Source organism: Physeter macrocephalus, chromosome 5 (assembly GCF_002837175.3).
Source record: "Physeter macrocephalus isolate SW-GA chromosome 5, ASM283717v5, whole genome shotgun sequence".
Taxonomy (NCBI): domain Eukaryota; kingdom Metazoa; phylum Chordata; class Mammalia; order Artiodactyla; family Physeteridae; genus Physeter; species Physeter macrocephalus.
This window is the reverse complement of record NC_041218.1, coordinates 94,109,783-94,124,302: the sequence shown is the minus strand read 5'-3', so window position 1 is coordinate 94,124,302 and position 14,520 is coordinate 94,109,783. Positions and strand designations below refer to the sequence as shown.

The window sequence follows — 14,520 nt, the reverse complement described above, 5'->3', positions numbered from 1 at the left end:
CAGCAGGGGCGGCGCGGAGGGGAAGGGGCGGGGCGGGCGGGGGGAGAGCGGCGCGCGCGGGGAGGGCGCAGCGGCGGGGGCGCGCGCGGGCGCGGGGCCAGCCCTGCTTCGCTCGGGTCGCCGGCTGACGCGCGCCGCAGTCGGAGGCTGAGCCGCGCGGGCGCAGGGGACGGCGCGGGGCTGCTGGTGGCCACAGCTGCGTCGGGGACGGACTACGCCGGTGCTCGGGGTCGCGGGCAGCCGCGCGTGGGCCGAGCGGTGGGCGCGGCGTAAGAACGTGAGTAACTCCGCGCGCGCGGCTGGCGGTGACACCCGGTCCAGGTCGGGGGCGACGGCTGGAGCGGAGGAGGGCGCGGGGGGCGGCTGTGTTGTCGCCGGGACACCGGAACACCCTGGCTTCGCAGCGCCCCTCCAGATCTCCCTGCCGCAGGGGCAACCTGGCAGCCAACTCCCTTCTTCCCCTCCGGCTCCGGGCGGGAGGGGGGGACCGCAGCCCGGTGCGGGCCAGGCTGAGATACAGCGGCGCCGGCGGGCCCCCTTCACCTCCCCAGCCCTTGGCCAACTTGTGCATCCGTGCCCCCCGCTTTCCGGGAAGCCCTGCCTGGAGGTGGCTTTGGGGCCAACTGGGCCTGGAGAGGCTGCTGGGGCCCGGCACTGCGGCTTCCCGGGCAGGGAGGCGGAGGGCGCGGGCTGTCAAGCCGCAGGGCCGGCGGGGCGAGTAGCGCAGGTGCCTGGCCAGCGCGCTCCGGCGTGTGCACGTCCCGGTCCCCGAGGACATATCTGGGCGTGGGCTTTGTTCGGATGCGCTCACACCTGCGCGGATCGCCGGAGTTCAGGGGCAGTCCGACCTCCACTCTCTCCGGCCTGGAGAGAACTCGGGGAACGAGGGATGGGGGACGGGAGAGACCCCGAAAGCAGTAGGTGGGGGGCTTTCCGGGGTCTTTGTCGGCCCTACAGGTGCGGGTCCCCGGGGTCCCGGCGCCCCGCCCGGCGTCGCGGGGCTGGGACTTGTTGGGACTGGCACGCCGCGGCTTGAGGCTGACTCAGAAGAGCCCCTTCCCTGCCCAGGCTCCCAACGGTGGGATCTGGCAACAGCTTCGCCCGGGGATGTTGTGTTGAGCCGCCCGTCACTGCCGGCTCTGGCGCATCCATCTCCCGGCGAGCGCCATCTGCGCCGCGCGCTGCCTCCGGCCCCGTGCACGCCGTGCGGGTGGGCGCCGCAGCGCGCGGGTCCGCGGCGGTTCGCCAGCCCAGCCATTCCCCGCCCGCATCTGCCCGTGCGCAGAGGGGGAACCGGGGTGCCGTGGTCCTGGGAGCCCGGGAGCGCTCTTTCTCCCAGAGCCGCGTACTCTGGGCAGCAAGCACCGCCGGAGGGTTCCCTGGGTCCGGAGGGGCTGGTGAGCAGGCCACCGCCCTCCCCTCCGGGTCGCCTCCCTCCCGCCTGGCCTCCGGCCCGCGGCAACATCTTCTGTTCCCCGCACGCTCGGGGGCCGTCCCGGCGCAGCTGCCGGCGAGGAGGGGGGCCGCCGAGCGGTGGCGTGTCTTTACCACCCCGCCTCTCTCCTGTCGTTTTCGCACCAGCAGTTCCAGCCAGAGGCTACATCCGGCGCGGAGCACTCTGTCCTAGGAGCGAAGCGTTCTTTTCCTACCCGTCCCGCGTGGTTAAGGCGCAGAGGTGCGAGTATCAGGGGCAGGGCCCTTCCCCGCCCGAGGCTTTAGCAAGCAGAGACGGAGGAGAGTGTAATGGGGCAGGAGGCAACCCTCCTGCACCAGGAGCTCCCCCTGGGGCTATCCGGGAAGGAACAAGGTAGCCGCTGAATACAAACATACGTAAGGAGGCTAGGCTGCTTTGGTTGCCACTGCGTTATGCTAACCATGCCCTGTTATTAAAATATTGTAATAATAGCTCACAAGTAAATGAGACCTTCCAGAAGTACTGAAGTGGATTTAGGCAATTGGATACTTTCTACTTTAATGGTAATGATAGTCAACATTTTCTGAGCGCGTCAGAGGTGCTGGGCCGCTGTGCATGTTGCATGTATCTATCATATCAGTTTCCACAGCAACCCCATGTTAAAAATTAGGAGACGGAGACTTAGGTCGAGTAACTTTCCCAAGGCCACATAGCTAAGAAGTGAGGAAGCAAGGATTAGCTTTTTGCCCATCCAAGGCTGTGAAAATGTGGCCTTTTGGAGGCTTATTAGTTTAGAGGAAGCCTAAAACCACCCAGTGTTCACAAAGCAGGGACATACTGTAAGCCCATTTAATTGTGGCCCCTGCAGACCTCACAGTAGCATTGTAATTCAGCGAATTGTATTGTGGAATAGCCTTTTGATTGCCCTGTATTGCCCTTCAGTTCTTTTACATGTTTCCTTTATCCCTGCTAGCTTTTAAGTACTTGGCTGTTAACCCACAATTCAACCAGCTACAGTCACTGGGCTCTTCTTAGTGACTAGAGCCACCTGCGATTTCAGAGAGGCTGAGAGGTTCCTGGCACGTCACAATTTTTGAGAGAACTTCTTCTTCTTCTTTTTTATTTTTTAAGAAAAGGCAAATATTCCCATTTGGCAAACATTTCTCTTGCAGGTTCCCAGCCCTGAATCTCCTTTGTAGATTCTTTTGATGGCAGCAGCTTTACTCCTCAAATTGGATGTTGAATTTGAATAAGACCCTAGTATAAAATCTTAGGAAAGCATTAGCTATCCTAAGTATATGACTGGGGCGCATTTATAAAGATGTTAACTAAACGAAACAAGAATGTGAATGACAGTGAAATCAGCTCTTCCTGGAATAGCTTTTGGAATGATTGTAATTGACTGACCGGTTGGAAAAATGAATTCATTTTGCTTTCTTAATCCTGCTGACTCATGGTCTCCTTTCAACTTGCTTTCTACTTCATTACAGGAAAGGTGCTAAACATTTCACATAATCCAAGAATTTTAGAGCTGTAAGAAAACGTTGTTCCTAAATCTTCGGGTTTCAAAATGAATACAGTGGGGCGCAGAGAGGTCACCCAGCCGTCTAATGCAGGGTAGTGATGAGGTTCTTGGACTGTAGGCCAGTCTCCTTAATACACATCATTTTTGTTATTGGCGTAGCCACAGTAAATGAAAAGCAAGTCATCTTTGGAAACGGTACTTCCGGTGAGGCGGATGTGGCAGCGCATCGGCTGTGAGCGCTTCAGAAGCGGGAGCGCGTGCTGAGAATGTGTCCACTTGGGCTGTAGAAAATTTCCTTAAGAATCATTTCAAATAATTCTTGCATGTAGGATAGTTTTCCTTGCCTAATTGATTGAATATAATTAGAATCTGCAGATATTATGTAGTGTATGTACAAAGGACCTAGTTAATGGAACCCTTCAGGAAGCTTTTCTGGTATAGAGATACTTGTATTCATTCATTCATTTATTCATAGATATTGGCTTAGTGCATGGCCTGCTGTTCTAAGCACTGGGGATGCAGTGGTGAGCAGAGCAGAGCTCCTGCCCTCGGGGAGATTAATTCCAATTTTATCATTTATGGCTACAGACTTACACACACAGATTCTTTTTTTCCACATATAAATGTACAGCTTGATGAACTTGCACAGACTGAATGCACCGTGTAACTGTGCTCAAATCCAGGGCCGGAACCTTGGGAACGTCAGAGAAAGCCCTCTAGCGGCTTCCACCAGTCATCACGCTCCCCTAAGGGTAACCACCGAGACGCCAGTCTTTTTTTTCCCCTGATAGTCTCACTTTGAAATCAGAAGGTCTTTGTCTTAGTTAGCTCAGGCTGCCATAACAAGATACCATAGACTGGGTAGCTCAAAGAAGAGACATTCATGTTCTTACAGTTCTGGAGTCTGGAAGTCTGAGATCAGGGAATCAGCCTGGGTTCTGGTGCGAGCTCTCTTCCTGGCTGGCTGATGGCCGTCTTCTCCCTGTGTGCTCATGTACCCTTTCCTCAGCCCGTATCTCTGGAGAGTTCCCGCTCTTTTCTTAGAAGGCCGCTGATGCTGTTGGATTAGGACCCTGCCCTTATGACCTCATTTAACCTTAATTACCTCCTAAAAGCCCTGTCTCCAAATACAGTCACATGGAGGGTTAGGGCTTCAACATATGAATTTGGGGGGAAACAATTCAGTCCATAGCAGTACAGATTTACTGCCTCTGCCAGCAGCCTTTGGAGCCTCATCCCCATTTGCAAAGAACGTTTCCCATCTGAGAAGCGTAGTAACCCATAACAAATGTAGCTAGAATACAGAGGTCCTAAAGTACTCTTCTGTAGGAAGTTTTGTCTGTTTGCATCCAAAGACTGCTTTAGGTCAGCCTTCAAACGCTGAGATGGTTGCTGAAAAGAAAATGATTTGCAAATGATTGGAAATTACTAAGTACAGTTAGATGTATTTTCCTTTTTATGTTTCATGCTTCTCCCGAAGGAACCCAGGATTTTTCTGCCAGGTAAGGACCGAGGAGCAGGTAGGACGCTCCTAGCCTCCAGGGATGCTAGGGGCAAGAATCCAGTGGCTTATTTTATTTAACCCTTTGTCCACCCAGGCAAATGAAAAGCCCCTTTAGTTTGAAAGAGTCTTTATTGGCATCAGAGGCTGAAGTTTCTAAGAACAAGAAGATGTGCCAGAAGGAACTGCTGAATGTTTATTTTCCCTCTTCAAATGTGAACGAGAGGGCTACATGAGGAAAACATGGGAATGGCTCTGCTTCCAGGTTTATAGCAGCTCTGACATCTTCAGTATCAGGTTGTCTCTAAATGGGGAAGCAAATGCAATATATTTGTAGAAAATGTGATTGTTTTCTTTGCTGTTACTGTTTTTACCGTGACAAAATATATATAACATAAACTTTACTGTTGTAATCATGTTTAGCTGTAGAGTTTAGTGGCATCAAGTACTTCACATTGTTATGCAGCCATCACCCCTGTCCATCTCCAGCACTTTTCTCAGCTTCCCAAACTGAAACTCTGTGCCCATTAAGACAGTAACTCCCTGTCCCCCAGCCCCTGCCGAGTACCTTTCTATTTTCTGTCTCTATGAATTTGACTACCCTGAGTATCTCATACGAATGGAATCGTGCAGTATCTGTCCTCGTGACTGGCTTAAGTCACTTAGCATAAGGTCTTTAAGACTCATCCATGTGTCCGAACTTTTTTCCTTTTTGAAGCTGCAGAATATTCCATTGTATGGACACCCCATGTTTTTGTAATTCGTTCATCTGTCAAGTTGGGCACCTGCCACTTTTTGCTGCTATGAATGTGGGTGTACAAATATCTTTTTTGAATCGCTGCTTTCAACTCTTTAAGGTATATACCCAGAAGTAGGATTGCTGGATCGTATAGTAATTCCACTTTAATTTTTTGAAGAACCACCATACTGTTTTCCATGGCAGCTATTCGCAGCAGCAGTGCACAAGGGTTCAGTATCTCCACATCTTCACCAACACTTGTTTTCTCTTTTCTCGATAGTAGCCATCCTCATGGGTGTAAAGAACTATAGCTGATACTTTTTAAAGGTATAAATTAATATACTGTGCATATTATGAATAAGTCATTCACAATATTTTCTAACTTACTGGTTTAATTTTGATTAATAAGGAAATGTGTGGTTCCTAACAAGTGTTACTTGACCCCATACTTTGTGCAAAGTCCGGGAGAAGCCAGCCTTGGTGACACACATTCATGTGATTTTTTTAAAAAATGTGGAATTAGAGTATGTATGTCTGCAGTTCTCTTGTGCTAAGTGATTTTGCTCAGAGGTTAGATTACATATTAGTGTGCTTTTATTTTACTGGAAAATTTGACATTGTTATTTTAACCCAGACCAAGAGCACATTTGCCTCATATCTGGAAACAGATAGGAATATGGTACATTGACTGTTTAGGGATGTGCCCAAGTTGTCATTTATAAGTCTGCATTGGACCTTGCTCGCTACCACGGAAGCTTCAAAGATGACAGCATAAACTCTCACCACCCAGTTATAATTGCTTAGCTGAGCTAATAAAAAAGATACGGTGCCGACTTCATTGACCTATTTTACTGGCCTACAAGTTTGGAATTTCAAATGAGAAAAAGGTAATTTTTAAAGGTCTGATACAGGGTTTCCCTCAAATGACTGAAAAACTAGTGAATATAAGAAATGCCAGTGATAAAGGGAACAAATCTACAAATGCTCATCTGCTGCACACACTGTCCAAGTGGCTTATTCAGTTTAAAAACAGAAATGACAAATAAACCTTATCTTCTCTTAGGTGTTCCCTGATTTTGTTCCATATTGTCCCATGCTAAGGCATTGTTTAATTCACATGAGAATGAAAATGACAGTTACTGTCAGGGGAAAATGATACTTTCAAAAATTCTTTTTTTTTTTAATTTCGTGGCCGTGCCGCGCGGCATGCAGGATCCTAGTTCCCTCACCGGGGATCAAACCCGAGCCCCCCTGTAGTGGAAGCACGGAGTCTCAACCCCCAGACCGCCAGAAAAGTCCAAAAAATTCTTCTTATTAAATGATGATAGGAAGAGCTGGAAACAATGTTTTGAATATACATCCATATTCATATGTATATTTCAGTTTTCTGATGTGCGTGGTGTATTGGTTCAAAACCCTCTGTAACCAGGAAAATATATTCCCTAGGCCATCTGAGGGAATCCTGTAGGAGGTCTTCTACTGTGTAATATGCAATGAATTTGATTTGTCTTTCTCAAGTGGGCTGAGAGCATTCAAAACATTCAGTAGATGCATTCAGCACGGAGTGATCTTTTCTCCAAATTTCAACTTTAAAGCTAATTTCATGCCACTTTCCAATGCCCTTGGCATTTTGAATGGTGTGATTTACAGCGTACGTTTTGGACATGCATTATAAACTCCTGTTAAACACCCTTAACAGATTCTCTCTCAAGGGAAAGGGAAGGGAAATGTACTAATCTTCCATTCATTAAGCCTTAAGGTAAAAATGGACTGTGTTTCGTCCAAGAGTTTCGTCCTGGAGTTTTGTGGTCTTTGAGGAAGGATGGCTGGAGCTGGTGCACTGCTGCCTTCCAAAGCCTTGTGCGGCTTTTCAGTCCCTCACCTCAATAGGGAGCTGAAAGGACAAAAGTGAACAAAGGAGGTCTGTTTTGCCTGCCCCACTTGCTGGGCTGTTGTCTTGGCCCTTTTCAGCGAAGGCGGGGCGGGGGGGAGCTGGGTCAAAGTTGAAGAACACTGAAAAGGAATTCAAGCTTCATGTCGAAGTTTGAATTATAGCTTCAGTTTGAGTGCCGAGTAGATTAGTTTGAATTCAAATTTTTGAATCCAGGGAAGCTTAAGTGACAGATGGTGTTGGAAGTGCGTCCAGAGAGCTGGATGGCATACCCGGCATGTTGAGCGCCAGTGCCGAAGCGAGGCCCTCGGTAAACATCTAGTTAACTGACAAAAGTTTTCAAACTGTAGGAAGTGCAGTTCGATGCTGTGCGCCCCATTAAGACGCGGGGCTGTGTGAATTAGGGGAGGCCCCTGCGTCTGGCATACACTCAGATGTGCTGGTCCCCCCCTAATTGCATTGCAAATACTCTTCTGACTGTTCTGCTGCTTCCCCCTCTAGTCGCTAGTGAAATAAACACAGAAATGCCCAATCATCGTCCCTTGTAAAATGTCATTACAGTGTCTTGCTATTGATTGTTTTGGGATATGACAAGATCGAGCTGTCCTAAATATGGGCTAATCAGTGCTTTTTCCTATATGAGTGTATTTATGCAGAGTGATTTCAGCTCTCTGCTTCTCGTGGTAGACCCTCACTGTTATATTTCCTACTGAAGTTTTTAACACGGCACATGGTTTCCCCATTCAATTTGGTTGGGAGCATCTGATTTAAAATATTTCCGAAGGAGAAGTTGGCTGTGTGTATAACTAGAATAGTAAGATAGGTACTGGGAGGTCAGGGTTATTGAAATGCAATAATTTGGGGTAATTTGTGGGTTTAAAAATTTCTTTTTTCTTTCTTGGATTATAGTTGAGTCACAATGTGTGAGTTTCAGGTGTACAGCAGAGTGATTCCGTTATACCTATACATGTATCTATTCTTTTTCAAATTCTTTTCCCATATAGGTTATTACAGAGTATTGAGCAGAGTTCCCTGTGCTCTACAGTAGGTCCTTGTTGGTTATCTGTTTTAAATATAGCAATGTTTACGTGTCAATCCCAAACTCATTTGGGGTAATTTGAAACACTTCCTGGTGCTCCATAAAACTACAATTAGAAAAATCTTGCTTTGATATCTTTGACCATTAAATGACTTGATGACATAGTCTTTTGTTCTGATGGTTAGTGGCATGGTAGTGAAAAGCCTTATTTAAATACATTTAATACAGTCAAATGAATAGTTCTACTGTAAGGGCAGTAACATTGACAGGGCGATAATATGAACAAAACAGTAAAGTAAAAATTTAGAGATAATTAATACTGTAATAAAAACAGAAGTGATTTTACTTCGGATTTGATTATATAACTTACATCACATGTTGTATTTTACATAAATCATGATAGATACTCTCTGTGTCTCATAGATTTTAAGGTAACTTGCATTTTCACACTTGGAATAGGGTTTAAAAACTCCATGGCTCTGTATATGTTCCTAGTTACAGTTACTGTGGTGGAAAATCATAGTGGAAGGTAAAATACATCAAGGGTTTATTGCTGTCCTAGGGCTCTGAGGGAACTCATTAAACCGTAGCGGGGGAGGGAGTCAGATTTATTTGCTTGGACTGGGATTGGGAGTCGAGATCAGAGAGAGTGAAGGATTCAAATGGAAGGAAGGCTCAGGTGGGTAATGAGAATTGTGACATCCTGGAGAAGTGTCCCATGGCAGAAGGAGGGAGAGGCATTTTAAGTAATGAGGAGAGAGTAAAGAACAGAGTGCTGGAAAATTAATAACAAAATCTGAAAGAAGCGAATGGGTGGAGAATAAAAATGTTTGCGGCAATTGCTCAGCTAACGGAGACTAGTCTCCATAGCATCCTATACTAAATATTCAAAAAAGGTTTTTTGAAATATAGTTGATTTACAATGTTGTGTTAGTTTAAGGTGTATAGCAAGGTGATGCAGTTATACATATATTTTCTTTTTTTTACATTCTTTTCCATTATAGGTTATTACAAGATACTGAGTATGGTTCCCAGTGTTATAGAGTAGTAGGTCCTTGTTGATTATCTATTTAATATATAGTAGTGCTTATATTTTAATCCCAAACTCCTAATTTATCCCCCCCCCACTTCTAAATATTTTTAAAAGATTTTATTGTGGTACATTAGGTCATTGAAGTAACTTGACGTCAGAGAATAGAAATAACTCATAAATCACTCTGCAAAGACAAAATATGATGGTACATTATTTATGTTGAAAAGAAAGGCATTGACAAGAACTTACCAGGAGTCACAGGTAAAGTTCTTTCAGCATAACACAGTTAAATTCTCAGTGAGATCATCTTTTCTCTCCAGCTATTTGTTCCTCTATATACAGATGGCTCTGGATAGAGAAAATTAGATATATGAAAACGGGAACTTGCCAAGCACATTTGGGGTGATTATTCAGGTTATACAGGATTCTTCACTTTGCACAAGGATGATATGATGAGTGAGCTTCTATAACGCATCAAAGTTCAATTCAGGAATGATTTTTCAAGGATATCTAAGTAGACGAATAAAGAGCATGATAGATACCGAGTGAAACTCAAGCAAATATGGTTAAATAAAAATCAGTAAAGAGGTGGACACGTGGTAGGTGAGGAGAAGTGCCTCAGTTGTATGAAAATATTTGATATTGGCTCTAGATAACCTTGAGGGGCCAGTAAAGGAAAGCCACTAACAAAATAGCCATCCAGGATAGGCATCTTTTGGCTTTGCTCATAAGAGACTTCCGTCAGCTTTCCCCAGGCTTCTAGGCGTGGAAACCCAGCCCTTGCTCTGTTCCACTAGAAACCTCAGCTGCATTTCTCATGCATGGTGGTGTATATGCATGAGTCCCCATGTTTGATGAAAGAATGAATGCAAGAATGAATGACTGAATCCATGAATATTGCAAAATGTCAAGTGGATCTTTGGTTAGAAAACATTGGGGAGTTTTGTCCCCAGCCCTGTTTGAAGACATAGACAAAGTCTAGACCGTGGAAAATCCAACATTCATAATTTCATGCCTGGATTCTCTATGATTATAATTTGCTTCCTGGTTCTCAATTAGACACTTGAGTGGGCAGGTGAAATCACTCCATCCAGAAGGGTACCATTTTTGAAATTGCCACTGTGGAGCCCTAAACGGCATCCTTGTGACCCCACAGAGCTCCTCTGTAATTTTCTACCTTTGCTGGCAGCTGATGATTCCAGGTTTGCACAAGGCTTTCCTTCCCTTCAAGTCTGAAGCTGATGCTTATTTCCCTCCGAGGTCTCTGGGTGGGTGCACACTGATTGAGCTGAAGCACTTTCTGAGATTGCTTTCCACCATCTGAATTGGAAGAAATCAGAAGTGAGGCATACAGGACTGACATGCAAAGTGGGAAACAGATCAGGAGAGCTCAGTCTGCAGCTTTAAAAATGGAACTTTCTCCCTTTTTTGGTTGTTTATTGAGTACTCCTACCTGTACTTTTCTTTATATTCCAATATGTGAGTTGAGTTATAGCATGGCCCTTCCCAACTAGTTAGTGGATTATAGTGAGTGATCGGGTTTGAAGCAGTGGGTCCATGTTTGAGAGACACCGGAGTGAAAATTTTTCTTGAAATTTGTAATTAATTAAATTTTGAGAAGTACTGAGCTACTCTGTATAGAGTAGGAAACTTTGCTTTACTGTGTGGCTTTGGATAAGTTGCTTAAGTACGTCTTTTCCTTTAGGTGGAAAATGAAGATAAACCACATAAATTTTCTCATCATCAACCCTGCCTCAAGAGTGTATGGCACTAGGACCAATGATGATAAAAAGGAAAGTGCTGAAAGACAACATCTGTCTGTGTTCTTATTAGGTAGAATGCAGTAGCCATTTTGCTCACTATGATACTTTGCCAGATTTGCTTCAGAGATATGTATGTTTCATACATCCTTAGCAACAACCATGTCTACTTGATTTTGAATAAATGAAGTGGTCTCATGCTGTAGTCTGTGAGATGGGTACCCTTTCTGATGCTTCATGGTGGGACTGTTTTCAAAACACAAACTATATTCTTAACTTTCAACAAATGATAATGTATATGTGAAAGTCAGATTGAGTCCATATGATAAAAAGGTGTAAATTCAGCAAATACATTTTTTCCAGTTGTATTCAGTGTCAGTAATAGTCTTTTGAAATCTAATCGTGTTTTATCCCAAGCCATATTCTATTCATATTTTTCAGGAGGACAGTCAGTAATTTTTTGTGTCAGCCATGACTAACTAGCAATACCACAAATCAATAAAGCATGAAACCATTTTAATATATTAAATCCATCCAGCTCACTAACTGCACGTGCTTAGAGGTTTGATATAAAGAGAGATACATACAATGAGGCTTGTGAGCACGTTTGTATGTATATCATTGTTTGTATTTACTCTGTGCCTTTGTACCTCAGACAAGAAATAGATATTTAAAAATAATAGCCACATAGCCACTATGGAAAACAATATGGAGGTTCCTCAAAAATTAAAATTAGCGCTACCATATGATCCAGCAATCCCACTTCTGGGTATTTATCCAAAGGATAAATATAAATATTTATATAATATTTATATAAATATATTTATATATTTATACTTATATAAATATATTTATATATTTATATAAGTATAAATATATAAATATATATATATAAATATATTTATATATTTATATAAATATAAATATATTTATATAAATGTAACTATATAAATATATTTATATATTTATATAAATATAAATATCCAAAGGGATCTCAGAGAGATATATGCACTCCCATGTTCATTGCAGAGTTATTTATAATAACCAAGAAATGGAAACCACCTAACTGTCCATCAGCAGATGAATGGATGAAGAAGATGGTGGTATATATACACAATGGAATATTATTCAGCCATGAGGACGAAGGAAATCCTGCCTTTGTGACAACATGTATGAGCCTGGAGGGCATTATGCTAAGTGAAATAAGCCAGACAGAGAAAGACAAATACTGCATGATATGACTTACATGTAGAATCTTTAATTTAAAAAAAAGGAGCCAAACTCATAGTAGAACAGTGGTTGCCAGGGGCTGGGGGTGTGGGGAACAGGGAGAGGCTGGTGAAAGGGAACAGCCTTTCAGCTAGAAGATGTCTGAGGATCTAATGTATAACATGCTGACTGCAGTTGTCAATTCGGCATTGTATCTAAGAGAGTAGAGCGTAAATGTTCTCACACACAAAAAAGGAAATGTGTAAGGTGATAGGTGTGTTAATTAACAAGATGGGAGGAATCCTTTCACAGTGTGTACATGTATCAAATCACCACGATACACACTTAAATATCTTACAATTTTATTGTCAATTATATCTCAGTAAAGCTGAAAAATTCCTAGTCATCATTGACCTGGGTGTAGACACAGAGCTTTAGGAATGAGAAGGTGGTCAAAGGGTGTCCCCCATCAGATTCGTATGTTGAAGCCCTAACCCTTGGTACCTCAGAATGTGACCTCATTTGGAGATGGCGTCTTTACGGTTAAAATGAGGTCATTAGAGTGGGCCCTAGTTCACTGAGTAGTGGCTTTCTAGGGAGAGGAAACTTGGAGGCAGCCATGGTTGGAGAAAGCTTTGTAGAGATGAAGGCAGAGACCTTACAAGCCAAGGAGTGCCAGAGGTTGCCGGCAAAGCGCCAGAAGCCAGGAGAGAGCATGGAACAGACTCTCCCTCACAGCCCTCAGGAAGAACCAGCCCTGCTGACACCTTGATCTTGAACTTCTAGCCTTCAGAACTGTGAGGCCATCAATGTCTGTGGTTGAAGCCACGCAGTGTGTGGCTTTGTGACGGCAGCCCTAGGAAACCAATAGAGAATGCAATGATAAGGTCACCTGTTTCTAAGTTTATCCCTTACAAAAAAGAAAGGGTGAAAATGTAGCCCCTTCACATCTCTATGTTCATATGTCTGTATCTATATCTGTCAATGTCTACTTCGTATACCAAGGAGTGTGTGTATAGAAGTCAGTTAGTTAGAAAGGCTCTGTACTTTGAATTCAAGCACAGAAATCCTGGGAGTGGTGGTGGCGGCGGAGTATTCATTTGATTAACTGGACAAAGGTATGAGGTTGGTCATTTAATCAGTCGATTACTCTTTTGGGTTGTAATCAAGTCGACTCCAACTTGGCTGCCTTTCTCACGCAAATTGTCATCACCTGGGTACTTCCGTGGGCGTATTTTGTTGAAGTCTCTGCAGGTGCCCTGGCTGCTCCTTGCCGATCGGGAGGTGTCTCTTGACTTGAAAAAAACAGTTTGGGGGCTGATATTTCCTCCTGCTGAGGAAAGCGAAGGCTTGGCTGAGCCGCCAGCCTACTTCAGTGGGAATGCTGCTTCAGTGGGACAGGGTGAAGGATGGCCCTGTGGAGACTTCTGCAGCTAACTGTACTCAGGCAGCCCTTCTGGCTAGTTGAGGAAGCAGGATGGCCAAGCTCTTTTAATCAACATGACTATTAGTTGGAATGAATTGGAAACTCTGAAGCCATTTTAGCTGGTCCTTAATGACGTCTGCCCGCTGGTGTGAGTTCTTCGTTTCCACCAGCGCCAGCCTTGTCTGTCTTGGATGGTGAGTTCCCGCTTGGCAATGACCCTAATTATTAGTGTCATGTGTACGGCATTTAATGAGCTGCCTCATCTGTAGAAGGGCCAAGTTGTTTTAAATCATATCAGTGAGATGATTTGGTAGCAAGGTTCTTGGGATGAGGACCAGGAACTTTAAAATGTCTGCGTTTGTGTGATTCAGTAATTCAGTAATTCCATTTTACTATGTAAACCATTTGCCAATTTGTGGTTCCCTCCTGGAGTTAGGAGAGACTAATGAAAACCCACAAGCATCCAGCAGGAAATAATTTGGAATCATGGCTGTTTTTAGTCTTGCAGTTTCTTACAGCTTCTCTTTTCCATGCAGGGCAGTGAGGCACAAATTGATGGAGTGAAATGTCCAAGGCTCTAGAAGGAGCAGAGGGCAGGCGGTGGTTTGTCTCTGAAAATCACTCTCTCGGTGTAAACTCTTTAGGTCTTTTCAATATTTGCCCTGAAAGACAATTTAGTGAAGGTGGTCTGAAAGATTTATGGGAGCCATTGTAACGTTTGACATCGACCGAAGTTTATTTGCAAGGGTATTAACACAGGGCCAGCAGTGCCAGTTCTAGGATGAATTACCAGCCTTAGATCCATTTTATTATTCTGAATTGTTTTGTGACACTAAACTCACATTTTAACATATTACGTGCAGGACTGCGCTCCTTATTTCCAACTCTGGACAAGCACAGTGCATCTTGGGAAAGCAGTTCCGGCCAGGGAAGATGGAAAGGGCTGTCTGATCATCATCTAAGCATAATTGCAGCTCTCCCCA

The 14,520-nt window shown here is 44.5% G+C and overlaps 1 protein-coding gene across 1 annotated transcript in view; it reads left to right on the top strand.

Moving 5' to 3' along the window:
- The first annotated feature begins 202 nt into the window (after positions 1 to 202).
- NRCAM (neuronal cell adhesion molecule) overlaps positions 203 to 14,520 on the top strand; it is a 320,145-nt gene continuing 305,827 nt past the window's right edge. Inside the window, exon 1 of the mRNA XM_024115099.3 lies at positions 203 to 277. The gene's annotated coding sequence lies outside the window, so the exon portion shown is untranslated. The remainder of the gene's footprint in view (positions 278 to 14,520) is intronic.